The 16,359-nt window shown below is 45.9% G+C and overlaps 1 protein-coding gene and 1 pseudogene across 1 annotated transcript in view; both read right to left on the reverse strand.

Moving 5' to 3' along the window:
- Positions 1 to 5,808, reverse strand: part of LOC138843820 (cytoskeleton-associated protein 2-like) — a 38,749-nt pseudogene extending 32,941 nt beyond the window's left edge.
- Positions 5,809 to 10,850: 5,042 nt separating this feature from the next.
- LOC138843204 (phosphatidylinositol 3,4,5-trisphosphate 3-phosphatase TPTE2-like) overlaps positions 10,851 to 16,359 on the reverse strand; it is a 94,385-nt gene continuing 88,876 nt past the window's right edge. The window contains exon 25 of the mRNA XM_070049005.1: positions 10,851 to 10,986. The gene's annotated coding sequence lies outside the window, so the exon portion shown is untranslated. The remainder of the gene's footprint in view (positions 10,987 to 16,359) is intronic.

The following is a 16,359-nucleotide window of genomic DNA, read 5'->3' on the forward strand; positions in this document are numbered from 1 at the left end:
TTACTGCAGCAAAGTAATAATAGGACCAGCGTTTTTCTGAATATAATTTTCATGGGTCCTCAAAAGGTTTAAAGATGTCCATCTATGGGGCCAGCGCTGTGGCGTAGTGAGTAAAGCCGCTGCCTGTAGTGCCGGCATCCCATATGGAGCACCAGTTTGAGTCCCGGCTGCTCCACTTCCGATCCAGCTCTCTGCTATGGTCTGGGAAAGCAGCAGAAGATGGCCCGAGTCCCTGGGCCCTGCAACCATGTGGGAGACCTAGAAGAAGCTCCTGGCTCTTGGCTTCAAAATCAGTGTAGCTCTGAGTGTTGTGGCCATCTGGGGAGTGAACCAAGCGGACAGAAGACCTTTCTCTCTCTCTGTCTCTCCTCCTCTGTGTAAATACAACTTTCAAATAAATAAATCTTTGAAAAAAAAAAAAGTTCATCTAGAGTAAGTTTTAAAATCATACCCTACATTCAGTCTTGTTTCAGATCTTAGACACTAACGGTTCACAAAAACAAGATTAAACAGTAGCCAATAAATAAAGAAAATATTCTGGGGCTGATTATTATCACTCCAGAAGATTTTGGTTCAAATAGTAAATTTTTACAATAAATTCAAGACCAGGATGATATTGGTTTAGAGATGAATGGGATTTTGTTAGAGAATTATTTTCATTATCTGAATTTAATCTGTGATAATGGTTCACATAATTATTATTATCACTATTTTTAAAGATTTTATTTCTTTACTTGAAAGTCAGAGTTACAGAGAAGCAGAGGCAGAGAGAGAGGTATTTCATCCACTGGTTCCAGATGGCAGCAAAGGCCGGAGCTGCACCGATCCGAAGTCGGGAGCCAGGAGCCTCCTCCAGGTCTCCCATGCGAGTGCAGGGGCCCAAGGACTTGGGCCATTTTGTACTGCTTCCCCAGGCCATAGTAGAGAGCTGGATTGCAAGTAGGGCAGCCGGGATTAGAACCAGCACCCATATGGGATGCCGGCACTGCAAGCGGCGGCTTTACCCACTATGCCACAGCGCAGGCCCCAATGATTACTGTTAATAGTACTCGTGTTGCTAGCTTTCGGTAAAATACATTATGAGTGTAAAAAAATTTTAAGTATGTTGAATAAAGATAAGAAACAGAAATATCAGAAGTGAAAGTAAATATCTACCCCATCCACTGGATACTAACATCTTACAAAACTGGAACTCAAATAAAAACCCAATTATCCCTTTGTCCTATTTATGTAAACTCAGTGGAAAACTCAGTCAATGAAAGACTAACAATCTCACAATTAATGAACAAGGCAGTATATCTTACAATTAGTTAATTAACTGTGCAAACAATCTGACATTAAATCAACAGCAACTCACTGACATTACTTGGTTAAAAAGACTGACAATCTAATTAATAAGTAATCTTCAAACTTTAAAATGCTTTACAAATGTTGTATAAAATAAACATTACCTCAGTAATCAGGTTCAGGCATTCAGAAATTGCCTTGTTTACTTTTTCAGTAAATAGTCTTTGCTCATCTTCTTCTGCCATGGTAGTCCAGAAGGACCCAACCGGTTTTCCAGCTTGTCCCTCAGGCTCAGGTTGTTGAACTACTGGGTTAGAAGGTCTTTTCAATACTCTTCCTTTGCCAGCTTTCCACTCACTCAGACGAGCTCTACAGTTAGAAGCAGCAGGTAAGTATTACTTTGATATTTATGATAGAATTCTGCCAAATGGAGCAAGTTTCAAAGTATTTCAGGTCTTTAAGTGGTTCTACACTAGTGACACACACCTAGTTCACAGTTTAAAAATATCGAACACATTGGCCGCCTTCGTGGCTCACTAGGATAATCTTCCGCCTGCGGGGCTGGCACCCCCAGTTCTAGTCCCAGTTGGGGCGCCGGATTTTGTCCCAGTTGCTCCTCTTCCAGTCCAGCTCTCTGCTGTGGCCTGGGAAGGCAGTGGAGGATGGCCCAGGTGCTTGGGCCCTGCACCCCATGGGAGACCAGGAGGAAGCACCTGGCTCCTGGCTTCGGATCAGTGCAGCGCGCCAGCCATAGCGACCATTTAGGGGGTGAACCATTGGAAGACCTTTCTCTCTGTCTCTCTCTCACTGTCTAACTCTGCCTGCCAAAAAACCAAAAAACCAAAAAACAAAAAACTGAACACATCAAGATCAAGTGTATGCTCAAAGATCCCAAGTTCATTTTTAAATGGAGAGGTTATAAAGTGGTTCCCAATTATTTTGCACTTAGGTTACAGAATGCAAACTAATAAAACATACTTAAACACAATCTCTATCGGATCATATTGTCCCATGACATATGACATCATGCACATGACAGGACACATGAAAAATTCTGGTATAGTCAATGAAATTATAAGCTAAATCCAAAAGTGATATACTACTGAAAATTAAAGTAATAAAATAAAGAAAATTACAACTACTTACTTTCTGTTCTGCAGTTTCTTTGGGTTGACCTGACCGACTACTAACAGTTGCCGTTGCTATAGTAGGTCTTTGCTGGTCAACGGGTTTTGACTTTTCTACCAATTTGGCATTAGAAATGAAGTAGGCTTGGCTACCATTTCAGATGCTATGCCTCTGGACAGTGCCTTGTTTCTTTTTATGTCCTGAGAAGAAGCAGTTTTGACACTAGATAAAGCTGGTTTTGATTGTAATAACTCTTTTCCCGAGGCCCTTTCCGGATGGTAACGTTGGCCAAGGTTCTACTGATGCTTTGCTTCCCCGTGTTTTGGGTATTATCATGGTGACTTCTAATAGGAGGTCTCACAAGTTGTGTATTCTGAGATGTAGCGCTCACAGATTTAGTGGCAGCTGTCATATTTGAGGGTTGCTCACTTTTCACTGTTTCACTGCTAGTGTTTATAGGCTGAGGCTTTGTGGCTTTAGAGACAGTAGTTGCAAGTTTCGTTGTTGTTGTCAAACTTGCATCTTTGACTTGTAGAGGTTTTCTGAAAGAATTAATCTTAGATTGTACAATTTGACCACGGTAAGCTCCAAGCACAGGTTTTTTGGGCATGTTAGCATCTTGCTTTGGCTTTTCTGCAGTCACTGGTTTCTTTTTATTGTTGTTTTTAAGGTGAAATGCTTGGCTTAATGTCATATGTTGACTTTGGGGATCATCTTTAATTGATAACAACTGCATAGCTTGATTATCATCACCAAAATTCTTTGCATCAATTGCTGTGGTTGAGTTGTTTAATTCATTAGACAGTTTTAAAGGAACACAATTTTTGTCCACCATTGTATTTTTGTCCCCTGTAGGTCTATTGAGATTTTCTTTATCAGCCTAAAAGAGTTATTTAAGACAAAACGGTAGTTTAGGACTCATTTCTTTCAGAAAGAGTTTCTGAAGGGGAAAAAACAAAGATATTTATGAGTTCTATGTTCATCTCTTACCATTTTTGTTTTAAGATTCAGAGCTTTTGTTCCTTTTTGGACCTGGTCCTCATACATCATCACTGTCTTGTCTCCACAACTTAAAAAAAAAAAAGAGAGAAATCAGTTCTGTATCAGGGAGGTTTCCTTTTGGGAAGAAGGATTGGGGGGATATTAGTAATTAACCAATTTTACAATTTTATATTTTAAGTTGAGGCAAGAACTGAGATGAGATTTATTTCTCCTAAGAAAAAGTTTTATTACAGTGCAGTAGCAAACAAGACAATTGAGGAATTTTCCTAAAAGTCTTAACATCTTCCCTACCATAGAGTATGTAAACACATAACAATCTTATTCCAAATCATTTTTATCTAGTGTCCAAACAAGTCTTCAGAAAAAAAACCTTTATCAAGCAACACCTCCTTAGGTTAGTTTTAGCACTTACTAACAGATTTATTAAATTGAGGAAAATCTTTTTTTAAATATTCTTCCCAAAGGAAATCCAGAATTTACCACACACAAACCAGGATACATTAAAAATTGTAGTTTTTAGTTGGCATTGTGTTTAGGCCATTTATCCAAAGCAATGTTTTCTCTAACTAACCTAATCTGCCTTTTACAATTATAGACTGACCAGCACAGGCTGTGACAATCTTTTAGGTGATTCTAATGATTTTATCCAACATGAAACAAGAGGAGAAAAACATCAGACCTGTAATTGACTCTAAAACAGATCTAAAGTCTACAGATTACGTTAAAACATGAAAAAATTGCACATTTAGAATCCACACGATTTGATATCTGCAATAATTAATAACTATGGTTATGCCACCTTTCACATCTTTGTTCAATCGGCTTAGAGAAGTGGCAAAGCATTGACAAAGCCAGGAGCACACATTTTGAATGGTGGCTTTGGTAATAATGGCTTTAGTAATAATATTACTAAATTATTATTTAGTAATAATAGATTACAGCCCAGCTTCTTATCAGGCAAAAAACCTGGAATGATGCTATTATGAGCTAACTGTAGAAAATGAGGGAACCTTTTGTCTTTCTACTTCCATATACTTTCATAAGCTTTGTTTTTGCTGTAACCATGTAAAATTCTAAAAATGTAAATAAGATAATATCAGGAGTTTTCTAGTTGAATTGAGATTAAAACAATCTTCAAATCTCTGCATTTTGGAAACCCCTGCCCCGCCACCTACACACACCTTTGTTTCTGCTTAAGAATGTGAATCAATTTAGATAGAATAACTCAACAATCTAATGGTACACCATCCAATAATGTACCACGAGCCACATGTAGGTCCTGAGGTACTTGAAATGTGGCTAGTCTACACTGAGATGTGCTGAAAGTGCAAAATAGCACCAGATTTGAAAACTTTGTACCAAAAAAAGAATGTAAAAATAAATTGGAATAAATTTGACCTCACCTGGATAATGTCTGATTTTCCTGTTTGTATGAAAAAATGTTTTTTTTCTTAACAGATGTTCCTTGAATTTCTGTCTTCTTTGTTCTAAATAATAAAATATAGGATCTATAAGTCAACATTAATTAAAACAGCAAATATTGCTAAGTGGAGATTTTATTTCGAAAACTGCTGTACTTGAGATCACATTTTCCATTTCCAGAAAAGCGCCCAATTCAGCACTGCCTTTGGGAAATAATTCCATTAATAAGCGAATGTGATCATGAAAGGCCCCACAAGCACTGTGCAGGAGAATCATGTTCTCCACTGTCTACGCTGCTGAAAGCCATGCCTCAGGGAACCGAGCGGTAGACTAGGCGAGACACTGGACTCCCAAGTTCTAACTCGCCAGAACTGGTTCAGCTGAGAATTACTGTTTCCTCATCTGTAGAACAAAGAAATAACAGTAGTCGTATTTGTTGAGACCCACTTAACCCCAGGGTTCCCAGAATAAGGAAGCGAGGAAGTGAATCCAAACATCAGAGCAGGCAAGCCCACCACGCCAGAGGCACTCACGACCCGGCTCGGGGAGGGCTCGGCGCAGGCGCAGGCGCAGGCGCAGGCGGACTGTGCACCCGCGCTGCCCTGCCCCGCCCCGCCCCGGCAGCGGCCCCACCACCCGCGGCCCGGGACCCCCAACGCCACCCACGCATGCGCACTCGCTCCGTCACTAAACGGATTCCTCGTGTCTACCGGTCCGCAGCCGGCAGCCACCGCACAAAAGGCTCTCAACCCGCACACTATCGCCACAGAGCCAACAGCCACCGGTTCGAGTGCTCACACCGTCGGCGGGAGGCCCGGTGGCCCTGACCGCCGGCCCCCACGCCCGCCCGCGCCCCTCCGGCCGGCTGGCGCCGCTCCCGCCATCTCGGCCAGCCTCACCTCTGAACGCGGACTGGGCCCTCTGACTCGGGGGCAGCTGCAGGTCCCGGGGAACTGCCGGCGTGCTCATAGCAGCCCGTGCTCGGAGGATGCGCGTCTGCTCGGAGCGGCTCAGACTCCCTCAGGCCGCGGCCGCCGGACACTGCGCGCCGCGGCCCCTGCGCTAGCCTTTGACAGCGCGGGCGCCGCCTCCGCCCATTGGTGCCGGCGTGAATTGAATGGGCCAATAGGCGCAGAGAGGCGGGGCCTGCGCTGCGGGTGCCGGGAGCGTGCCCGGGCGTCCACCCGGGTCCGTGCCCGCTGAGCCTGTGCGTTTCAAAGTCAAACAACGCTCTTCGTCCCGACTGTGCAGCGTAGGAGGAGTCGGTCCGCTGAATCCTCACCTAGCAGCGCCTCGAGGTTGCAGATAGGACGAGTCCCCGGATGGTCACGGTCCTTTGAGGAAGGCAGACGAGACAAAAAAGTGTGCTCTGGCTGCGCCTGTTGTAGGACAACGGAACCAGCAGGCTACGTACCGAGAGCACGAGTATTTTCCTCTCGCCAACGTGACCCCATTTCGAGCCTCATCTCTGCTTCGCAGATGACAAGCTCGGAAATTATGTTTCCACGTTTGCTGAGCTCGCAGACGGGAACTGGAGTCTGTTTTCTATGCCTGCATACTACACAATTATCAGCTGCGAGAGAGAGAGAGAGAGAGAGAGAGAGAGAACGAGGAAAGAGGCGCTCCCTTCTGCAGGTTGTGTATACTCCGCCTGTGAAGATTAAAAGCATTTACTGTAAACACTTGCTGTTGAAGTGTGCTGCCATAACGCTCAGTCCTCACCTAGAAATAGCACCTTCACAAAGGCCACCCAAACACCTCTCCACCAGAGAAAACGTAACGATTCCCAGCCGGAAGGTTTTAGTGTGGGAGAGTTAGGGAGAGTCCAGACTGCCTTTCCGGTTCTACGCTCTGAGTTCACGACTTTGCTTCCTCTTGCCTGGTCTCTGCACTAAGACTGGACTGGGGCTGTGTTCTGTTTCAGCCGGGTCTCAGCGTGGGATCAGGGGTGCGAGGGTGTGACTTCCCCACAGCGCCCCTGCCCAGCTGTGAGAACCTCCAAAGCCGGCCCTCCACTAAGGTAAGTTTTCCCCACTGTTGTCCACTCTTTTCTTCAGACCTCTTATGGCAGCTAGTAGCAAAACGGGTGTGGGATTTTCTGTAGGTTTTTTTTTTTTTTTCTTAATGTCCCATTTTCAGTACGGCTGCTTACATTTAAGGTCAACTCTGGCAGAAACAACAGTCAAGTCGTACTCTCACCATTCTTAAGACATCACTGCTCTTTATGTACTGCTGTCAATGTTGTTGTTCTATACTAAAGTTTCATCAGACAGCTTGAGTAAACATGGGTTCCCATTAAGTGACAGAGACCAGTTTAACAATTAGGACAGCTAACAAAAACTCAAGAACCTCTAAAGCTTGCTAAGTGAAAGAAGCCAGACACAGAAGGTTGTGTGTGATGTCATTCAATTTGTATGACATACCCAGCATAGATAAATCCGCAGAAGTCCATGGATTGGTGGATGATGGGGTTGGGGAGAGGCTGCTTGCTTAATGGGTAAGGGATTTTCCTTCGGAGTGATGGGAATGCTTTGGAACTAGATAGATGTGTGGTTCACTCTAAACGTTAACTTGATATCATGTGAATTTCCCCCCAGTGATTTTCAGTGGGCATATTAAAAGGAAGTGATTCAGAGAAAGCAGTGGAGGTCTCAATTGGCTGAGAGTGAGCAGGAAAATTTGAAAAACAGATAGGTTTTCCAGCACGGCAATTTTCTCCTAATATCCAGACTTATCCTCTCCAAGAATGATATATTTTTAAACTCTTTTTTATATCATTATCCCAGAATTGTCAGAGAAGGTAGACCCTTTTCGAAAAGATCCAAAGAGAAGAATTCCTTCTCGGAAATGTCTCCACCAACACAGCTGACCATGAAACTACAGGCCGTCGGCCATGGACCGCTTCGTGTGGACCAGCGGCCTCCTGGAGCTCAAGGAGACCCTGGTGATCCAGCAGCGCGGGGTGCGCATCTACGATGGCGAGGAGAAGGTATGGCGGCGGCGGCGGCGGGCCCGGCGTGAGCGGGTCGGCCTGGCTCTGGGTCGTTGGCGAGGCCGGGGCGGGCCTGCGCGTGCGGGGCGCGGCGCTCGGGTCGGTCTCTCCGCCGGCGGCCTGGGGCGCTCGGCGCCTGCCTCTGCCTGCCTCTGCTGGGCCGGGCCGGGCCGAGCCGACCGCGCGGTGCCCGCCTGCGGAGCGGTTCCCGGGGCCGCGCTCTCGGGTCGGCCCCGTGCCGCCGGTGCTGACGGTGGGTGCGGGCACGCCGACTCCCGCATCTGTCCCCGCAGAGCGGCGGGTGGCCTGGGACGGGATTCCGGAAGAGGCCGCAGGGCCCGCGGCTCGGGTGAGAGAGACAGAGAGAGAGAGAAAGAATGAGTGAATGAATGTCTTCTACTCTGGTTTACTCCGCAAATGTCCGTAACAACTAGGGCTGGGCCAGGCCGAAACCAGGAGCCAGGACCCTCTTCTGGGTCTCCCACACAGGTGCAGGGGCCCAAGGACTTGGACCATCTTTGCTGCTTTCTCAGGCGCATTAGTAGGGAGCTCGATCTGAAGTGGAACAGCCAGGACTTGAATTTGTGCAGGCAGTGGCTTAACTGGTAATGCCACAATGCCCAGCCCTGTCCTCTTCCTCTTTTGAGCCCACCACAGGGTGTGAGGGTGTGTGTGTGTGTGTTTAAAGATTTATTTTTAAGACAGAGAGAAAGAGATTTTCCATCCACCGATTCACTCCCCAAATGGCCTCAATGGCAAGGCTGGTGCCAGGCCAAAGCTTGGACCATCCTCTGCTGCCTTTTCAGGCACACCAGCAGGGAGCTGGATTGGAGGCCCAGCAGCTGGGACTCCAACACGTGCTCATCCTGTGCTGTAGGTTTTTTTTTTTTTTAAAGGATTTAATTTTTGTTTACTTGAAAGACAGAAAGAGTTACAGAGAGGTAGAGACAGAGAGAGAGAGAGAGAGAGAGAGGCTTCCATCTGATGGTTCACTCCCCAAATGGTTGCAACGGCCAGAGCTGTGCCGATTGGAAGCCAGGAGCCCAGGAGCTTCTTCTGGGTCTCCCGCGCGGGTGCAGGGGCCCAAGGACTTGGGCCGTCTTCCACTGCTATCTCAGGATACAGCAGAGAGCTGGATAGGAAGTGGAGCAGCCGAGACGTGAACCAGCTCCCATATGGGATGCCGGCGCTTCAGGCCAGGGCTTTAACCCACTGCACCACAGCGCTGGCCCCGTAGGTGGTGGTTTCACATGCTGTGCCCGGTGCTGGTCTCTTGGGAGCTCTCCCTGTATTTCTGTCCATTTCTCTTTTCTCCGTGTGTGTGTCTGCCTGTCAAATAAACAAAGAAATTTTAAAGTAAGAAATAGCCTTGGGGCTATAAGCACCAGCTGTGGCTTAGTGGGTAAAGCCACTGCCTGCATGCTGGCATCCCATATGGGTGCCAGTTTTGAGTCCTGGCTGCTCCATTTCCGATCCAGCTCTCTGTTATTGCCCGGGAAAGCAGTGGAAGATGGCCCAAGTCCTTGGGCTCTTGGACCCATGTGGGAGACCCTGAAGAAGCTCCTGGCTCCTGGCTTTGGATTGGCCCAATTCCAGCCCCAAAAGGGGCCGTTTGGGGAGTGAAACAACTGATGGAAGACCTCTCTCTCTCTGCCTCTCCTTCTCTCTGTGTGTCATTCTGCCTTTCAAATAAATAAATAAATCTCCAAAAAAGAAATAGCCTCACCAGCAAATGAAAAACTAAAAAATAACGGTCAAGTAGCAGAAATGAACAGAAATGATAATGTGTAACATAGCTGGGGCTACCTGGCCTGCAAAAGACCAGTTTGCTGGTGACACTTCACTCTGGCTAAATATGTCTCCAATACATAATCGGCTCTAAGAATAGAATCCTAAGGAGGAAAACAGATGGTACTTGCAGACAGTCAAATATTCGTAGCTCATTTACGATTGTAAAATACATAAGCAGGGTCGAAAGCCTGAGGTGGGGGAGGTGCAAGCCACGGATGGGTTTTGTGTGCAGCAATCAACAGATACATTATGGGAGCTCTATGTTGAAATACAGCCTAGAGTAAATTCAGGATGTCTGTATTAATACTGGAAATGTTTAAATGAAAGCGATCTTAGGAGGGAAAAGGAAAAGGAGCACAAGGACTTAACGCAGCTGTATAAAAAAAAAAAATCGTGCCATCAATTCTCATTTGAAGAAAAAATTATAGCCTTTAATGAAATGACAGGCACCGACAAGAAAACTGCTACGGATACGCAGGCGTAAAGGACAATAAGAAGTCCAAGCTACAGTGTGGGCTCCCTCTACGCTGAGGGCTTAGGATGGGGTGGACCGCGCTGCCCAGCAAGGGTCTAAAAGGCCATTGGCGGACTGACCGCCAGGGGGCGCGACACGCACGCCTCCACGCCCTCGAGCGCCGCACACGCCCCCCCTCCCGTGCCCACCCTCCCTGGAAGGCGACCTCCGCCACGCTCGCCGCCAGGGGGCGCCGCCGTCCGCCTGGCGCAGGACTCGCGGGCCGGGAGCGCCGGCGCCGGCGTAGGCGGGCGGGCTGGCGAGCGGCAGCGGCCGGCTTAGCGTCGGCCATGGACCGCTTCGTGTGGACCAGCGGCCTCCTGGAGCTCAAGGAGACCCTGGTGATCCAGCAGCGCGGGGTGCGCATCTACGATGGCGAGGAGAAGGTATGGCGGCGGCGGCGGCGGGCCCGGCGTGAGCGGGTCGGCCTGGCTCTGGGTCGTTGGCGAGGCCGGGGCGGGCCTGCGCGTGCGGGGCGCGGCGCTCGGGTCGGTCTCTCCGCCGGCGGCCTGGGGCGCTCGGCGCCTGCCTCTGCCTGCCTCTGCTGGGCCGGGCCGGGCCGAGCCGACCGCGCGGTGCCCGCCTGCGGAGCGGTTCCCGGGGCCGCGCTCTCGGGTCGGCCCCGTGCCGCCGGTGCTGACGGTGGGTGCGGGCACGCCGACTCCCGCATCTGTCCCCGCAGAGCGGCGGGTGGCCTGGGACGGGATTCCGGAAGAGGCCGCAGGGCCCGCGGCTCGGGTTCTTGTTTGCTGGTTCTGATGTGTGAGTCCTGTAGGGTGGACGGAGTTGGGAGCCAGTGTGTTGGGTGGTGACGTAGCCAGGTGGTGCCCCCAGGCGTCTCCGGAGCTGCCTTTGCAAAAAGAAATAGAAAGTGTTACGGAACGATTTCGGTGAAACCACACGACATCCCTGCTTGGGTGGAATGTGTAAACTAGGATGAAGGGGGAAAAGGAAGTTTTTTTCTTAAACCCATTTACCCACGAACACTGGTAGTTTACGGAAGTGTTGAGCTGCCACTTCTCCTTCCTGGCCGTCTGGTTCGGGAACGTTGTCAGTGTGCTCACATGTCGGTACCTCACGTGGTACCGAAGACATAGCAGTGTGCACATTGGTGTGCAGATCTGGTCAAGTCAGCCTCCCGTCTGGAAGGAGAAGGCTTAGGTACTGCCGTGGAGAATGCTCAGCCTTCAGGGCTTTGCGTCCCAACACGCTCCCTGGACAGACTGGTCATCCTGTGCCTTCTGGCTCATTGTGGGTGTGAAACCCACTTAAAAAAAACCAGAATGACTAAAGTGCCTCGCATGTGCTTGGAGCTTTATATTTATGACCTCATTTATTCCTCACAACAGGTGTACGAGCTGAGCATTTCATTAAGAAAATATCTCTGAGAGATCCAAGGGACTTTCCTAGGATCCACAGAGTAGCAGGCGGGGTGGGACTTAAAGCTGTGTTGTTCACTGGGCCACGGCACTTCAGCGAGAGCAGTCTGCAGTGCCAGATGCCTTTATGTGGCGAATCTGCCGAAAGATGTGGACACAGAGACCTGCGGTGGATAGCTGAGAAAACTGCAAGCCGTCCAGGGCCACACAAGCAGTCATTGGTGGAGCTGCAGTTCCAAGCCAGATCCAGTGGCCTGTGCTCTGTCCACACCCCGGTGCCCCTGGCGAATCAGTGTGTGTGCACTTGTCTGTACAGGCACAGCTTTTGTGGGCCCATTATGCCTGGGTAATGTGTAGTTTCCTTAAGCAGTATAGACAGGTCATTTGTTTCATTCACAGATGCTTCTGTGGCCTCAGCTAATTAGAAAACAATGTGAAGAAGATTAGTAATGCATAATGTGGCAAGTTGGCAGCTTATACCAGATTTACCAAATGTTCTCTTTCAGCTGACTATTTCACTTTTAGGAATTTACCCTTGGGAGAGAGTCAGGGATGCATAAGAAAACTACATTTGAAGATACTCATCTCAGCATTGGCTATAGTGCATGATTGTTACAGTCACATAGATGGGAAAACCAAAGGCAATCTGAATGCCTACTGCAGAGATTGGTTTATTATATTACAGCATGCCCTAGTTAGCATAGGGATTGCTAGTATAGGTTTCTAAGTAATGAAAAAAAAAGCTATAAAACTATAAATATCCTGGTCTCATTTCTAGAGTGTACATGCATATAAATATACACTCTGTGTGTGTGTGTGTGTGTGTATATATATATATAAACTCTGGCTTCTATGGATAGGAATGATTTCATTTTCTATTTTAGGCTTTCCTTTAAATGTTTTCCAGATTTGTCAGTAATGAGTATGTATTAATGTCATAAGAAATAACATGAAAAATAAGGTAAGTTATTCAGTGAGTTCCCAAGTTTGATGAACTTCTAAGTAGTTGAAATTATTCTAACTCTGAGTGGTAAAGCAAACCAGCAGTAACTTGTCTGTCAGGCTTAGATCAGAATCCCCTGGAACCCTGAAGGGAACTATTGCACAATCTCTTCACTTATAGTAGCAAGATTTTATGTCTGCATATTGTTAATTGACATAGCAATGGAACAGACTCTGGTTTGAGCTTGAAATTTACATCCTTCTGCTTGGATTTCAGTAAGATAAAACACAGCACTTCTTAATCAGAACTCATGTTCTAATGCAACATCATGTACTCTCAAATTAATAAAATACTTGCTTTTGGAAAGGGGAATTTTAAAAAATTACGTATTTATTTATTTGAGAGGCAGAGTGAATCAGCAAGCTCCCAACTGCTGGTTCACTTCCCAGTGTCTAGCAATGGCTGGGCCAGCGTGGGAACTGAAGAAAGAAGCTGGTGTCTCAACTTGTGTGGGTGGTGGGAACCCAGTTACTTGAGCCATCACCACTGGCTCCCAGGGACTCTGTTAGCAGGAAGCTGGAGTCAGGAGCTGGAGCTGGGCATCAGACTCAAACAGTCTGATGTGGGAAGTGAGCATCTTAACTGGTAGCCTAACTGCTAGACCAAATGCCTGCTCTATATGATTTTAAACACAGTGGAATCCTGTTATTACTTGTAAGAATTGGACACTCACTAAAATACTTTGCTTAGAGTTTGTCATAAGGTAGTCTTGTAAATGGGACCAGCCTTACAATTTTTGACATAACTAAATACCCCTAGAAAGTATACAAGCACATCTTCTTATGGCAAATGCTAATTTCTGATCATTAGAATTCATAGAAGATAGCAATGCACTCTTGCTTTTCACAGAAATTAAGGAGTTTGATTTATTCTCTTGGGTTCCAACTTAAAAACTTTATTACTTATATAATTTTCAAAGATAGTGACAAATTATGAGAGTTAAAAGTTTGATCCTAAAAACGTTTTTTAACTTTTATTTAATAAATATGAATTTCCAAAGTACAGTGTATGGAGTACAATGGCTTTTCCCCCTATAACTTCCCTCCACCTGCAACCCTCCCATCTCTTGCTCCCTCTCCCATTCAGTTCGCATCAAGATTGATTTTCAATTCTCTTTATATACAGAAGATCAAATATATACTAAAGTATATATTAAGTAAAGATTTCAACAGTTTGCACCCACACCGAAACACAAAGTGTAAAATACTGTTTGAGTACTAGTTATAGCATTAATTCACATTGTACAACACATTAAGAGCAGAGATCCTACATGGAGAGTAAGTGCACAGTGACTCCTGTTGTTGACTTAACAAATTAACACTCTTGTTTATGGCGTCAGTAATCTCCCTAGGCTCTTGTCATGAGTTGTCAAGGCTATGGAAGCCTTTTGAGTTCACCGACTCCTATCTTATTTAGACAAGATCATAGTCAAACTAGAAGTTCTCTCCTCCCTTCAGAGAAAGGTACCTCCTTCTTTGATGGAGCCCAGTTCTTTCTACTGGGATCTCACTCGCAGAGATCTTTTATTTAGGTCATTTTTTTTTTCCTGAGTGTTTTGATCTCCTCATCCAGATACGAATGCTGTAAGGGCTAATTCTGATCCAGAGTGCTGTTTAGGACATCTGTTATTCTATGAGTCTGCTGTGTATCCAGCTTCCCATGTTGCATTGTTCTCTCCTTATTCTATCAGTTAGTATTAGCAGACACTAGTCTTGTTTATGTGATCTCTTTGACTGTTAGACCTATCATTATGATCAATTATGAACTAAAATTGATCACTTGGACTAGTGAGATGGCTTTGGTATATGCCACCTAGAAGGGATTGAATTGGAATCCTCTGGCACGTTTCTAACTCTACCATTAATGTCCCAAATTGTGCCTTTCCTCCCTCTCTTATTCCCATTTTTATATTTAACAGAGATCACTTTTCAGTTAAATTTAAACACCTAAGAATAATTGAGTGTTAATTAGAGTTCAACCAATAGTATTAAGTAGAAGAAAAAGATAGTAAAAGTCATAAAATATTAAGTTGTTCATCGACAATCAGGTCAAAGGCTGATCAAGTCATTGTTTCTCATAGTGTCCATTTCACTTCAACAGGTTTCCTTTTTGGTGCTCGGTTAATTGTCACCGATCAGGGAGAACAGATGATATTTGTCCCTTTGGGACTGGCTGATTTCACTCAGCATGATGTTTTCAGGATTCCTCCATTTTGTTGCAGATGACTGGATTTTTTTTTTTTTACTGCTGTATAGGATTCCATAGAGTACATATCCCATAATTTCTTTATCCAGTCTGCTGTTGATGGGCATTTAGGTTGATTCCAGGTCTTAGCTACTGTGAATTGAGCTGCACTAAACATTAAGGTGCAGACCACTTTTTTGTTTGCCAATTTAATTTCCTTTGGGTAAATTCCAGGGAGTGGGATGGCTGGGTTGTACGGTAGGGTTATATTCGGGTTTCTTAGGAATCTCCAAACTGACTTCCATAGTGGCTTAACCAGTTTGCATTCCAGCCAACAGTGGGTTAGTGTCCCTTTTTCCCCACATCCTCTCCAGCATCTGTTGTTGGTAGATTTCTGAATGTGAGCCATTCTAACTGGGGTGAGGTGAAACCTCTTTGTGGTTTTGATTTGCATTTCCCTGATTGCTAGTGATCCATGTGCCTGTTGGCCATTTGGATTTCTTCTTTTGAAAAATGTCTATTGAGGTCTTTGGCCCGTCTCTTAAGTGGGTTGTTTTGTTGTTGTGGAGTTTCTTGATCTCTTTGTAGATTCTGGTTATTAATCCTTTATCTGTTGCATAGTTTGCAAATATTTTTTCCCATTCTGTCGGTTGCCTCTTCACTTTCCTGTTTCTTTTGCAGTACAGAAACTTCTCAATTTGATGCAATCCCAAATGTTAATTTTGGCTTTGACTGCCTGTGCCTCCAGGGTCTTTTCCAAGAAGTCTTTGCCGGTACCTAAATCTTGCAGGGTTTTTCCAATGTTCTCTATTTTTAAATTTTTTTTATTTATTATTATTTTTTTGACAGGCAGAGTGGACAGTGAGAGAGAGATAGAGACAGAGAGAAAGGTCTTCCTTTTCTGTTGGTTCACCCTCCAATGGCCGCTGCGGCCAGCGCACCACGCTGATCCGAAGGCAGGAGCCAGGTGCTTCTTCTGGTCTCCCATGCAGGTGCAGGGCCCAAGCATTTGGGCCATCCTCCACTGTACTCCTGGGCCACAGCAGAGAGCTGGCCTGGAAGAGGGGCAACCGGGACAGAAACTGGTGCCCCTGCTGGGACTAGAACCCGGGTGCCGGCACTGCAGGTGGAGGATTAGCCTATTGAGCCACAGCGCCAGCCCTCCAATGTTCTCTAATAATTTGATGGTGTTGGGTCATAGATTTAGATCTTTAATCCATGTTGAGTGAATTTTTGTGTAAGGTGAAAGGTAGGGGTCTTGCTTCATGATTCTGCATGTGGAAATCCAGTTTTTCCAGCACCATTTATTGAATAGACTGTCCTTGCTCCAGGAATTGGTTTTAGATCCTTGATCAAATATAAGTTGGCTGTAGAAGTTTGGATTGATTTCTGGTGTTTCTGTTCTGTTCCATTGGTCTATCCATCTGTTTCTGTACCAGTACCATGCTGTTTTGATTACAACTGCCCTGTAGTATGTCCTGAAATCTGGTATTGTGATGCTCCGGCTTTGTTTTTGTTGTACAAGATTGCTTTAGCTATTCGAGGTCTCCTGTGTCTCCATATGAATTTCAGTATCATTTTTTCCAGATCTGAGAAGAATGTCTTTGGTATTTTGATTCATATCGCATTGAATCTTTAAATTGCTTTTGGGAGAATG

Source organism: Oryctolagus cuniculus, chromosome 9, assembly GCF_964237555.1.
Source record: "Oryctolagus cuniculus chromosome 9, mOryCun1.1, whole genome shotgun sequence".
Classification (NCBI taxonomy): Eukaryota; Metazoa; Chordata; class Mammalia; order Lagomorpha; family Leporidae; genus Oryctolagus; species Oryctolagus cuniculus.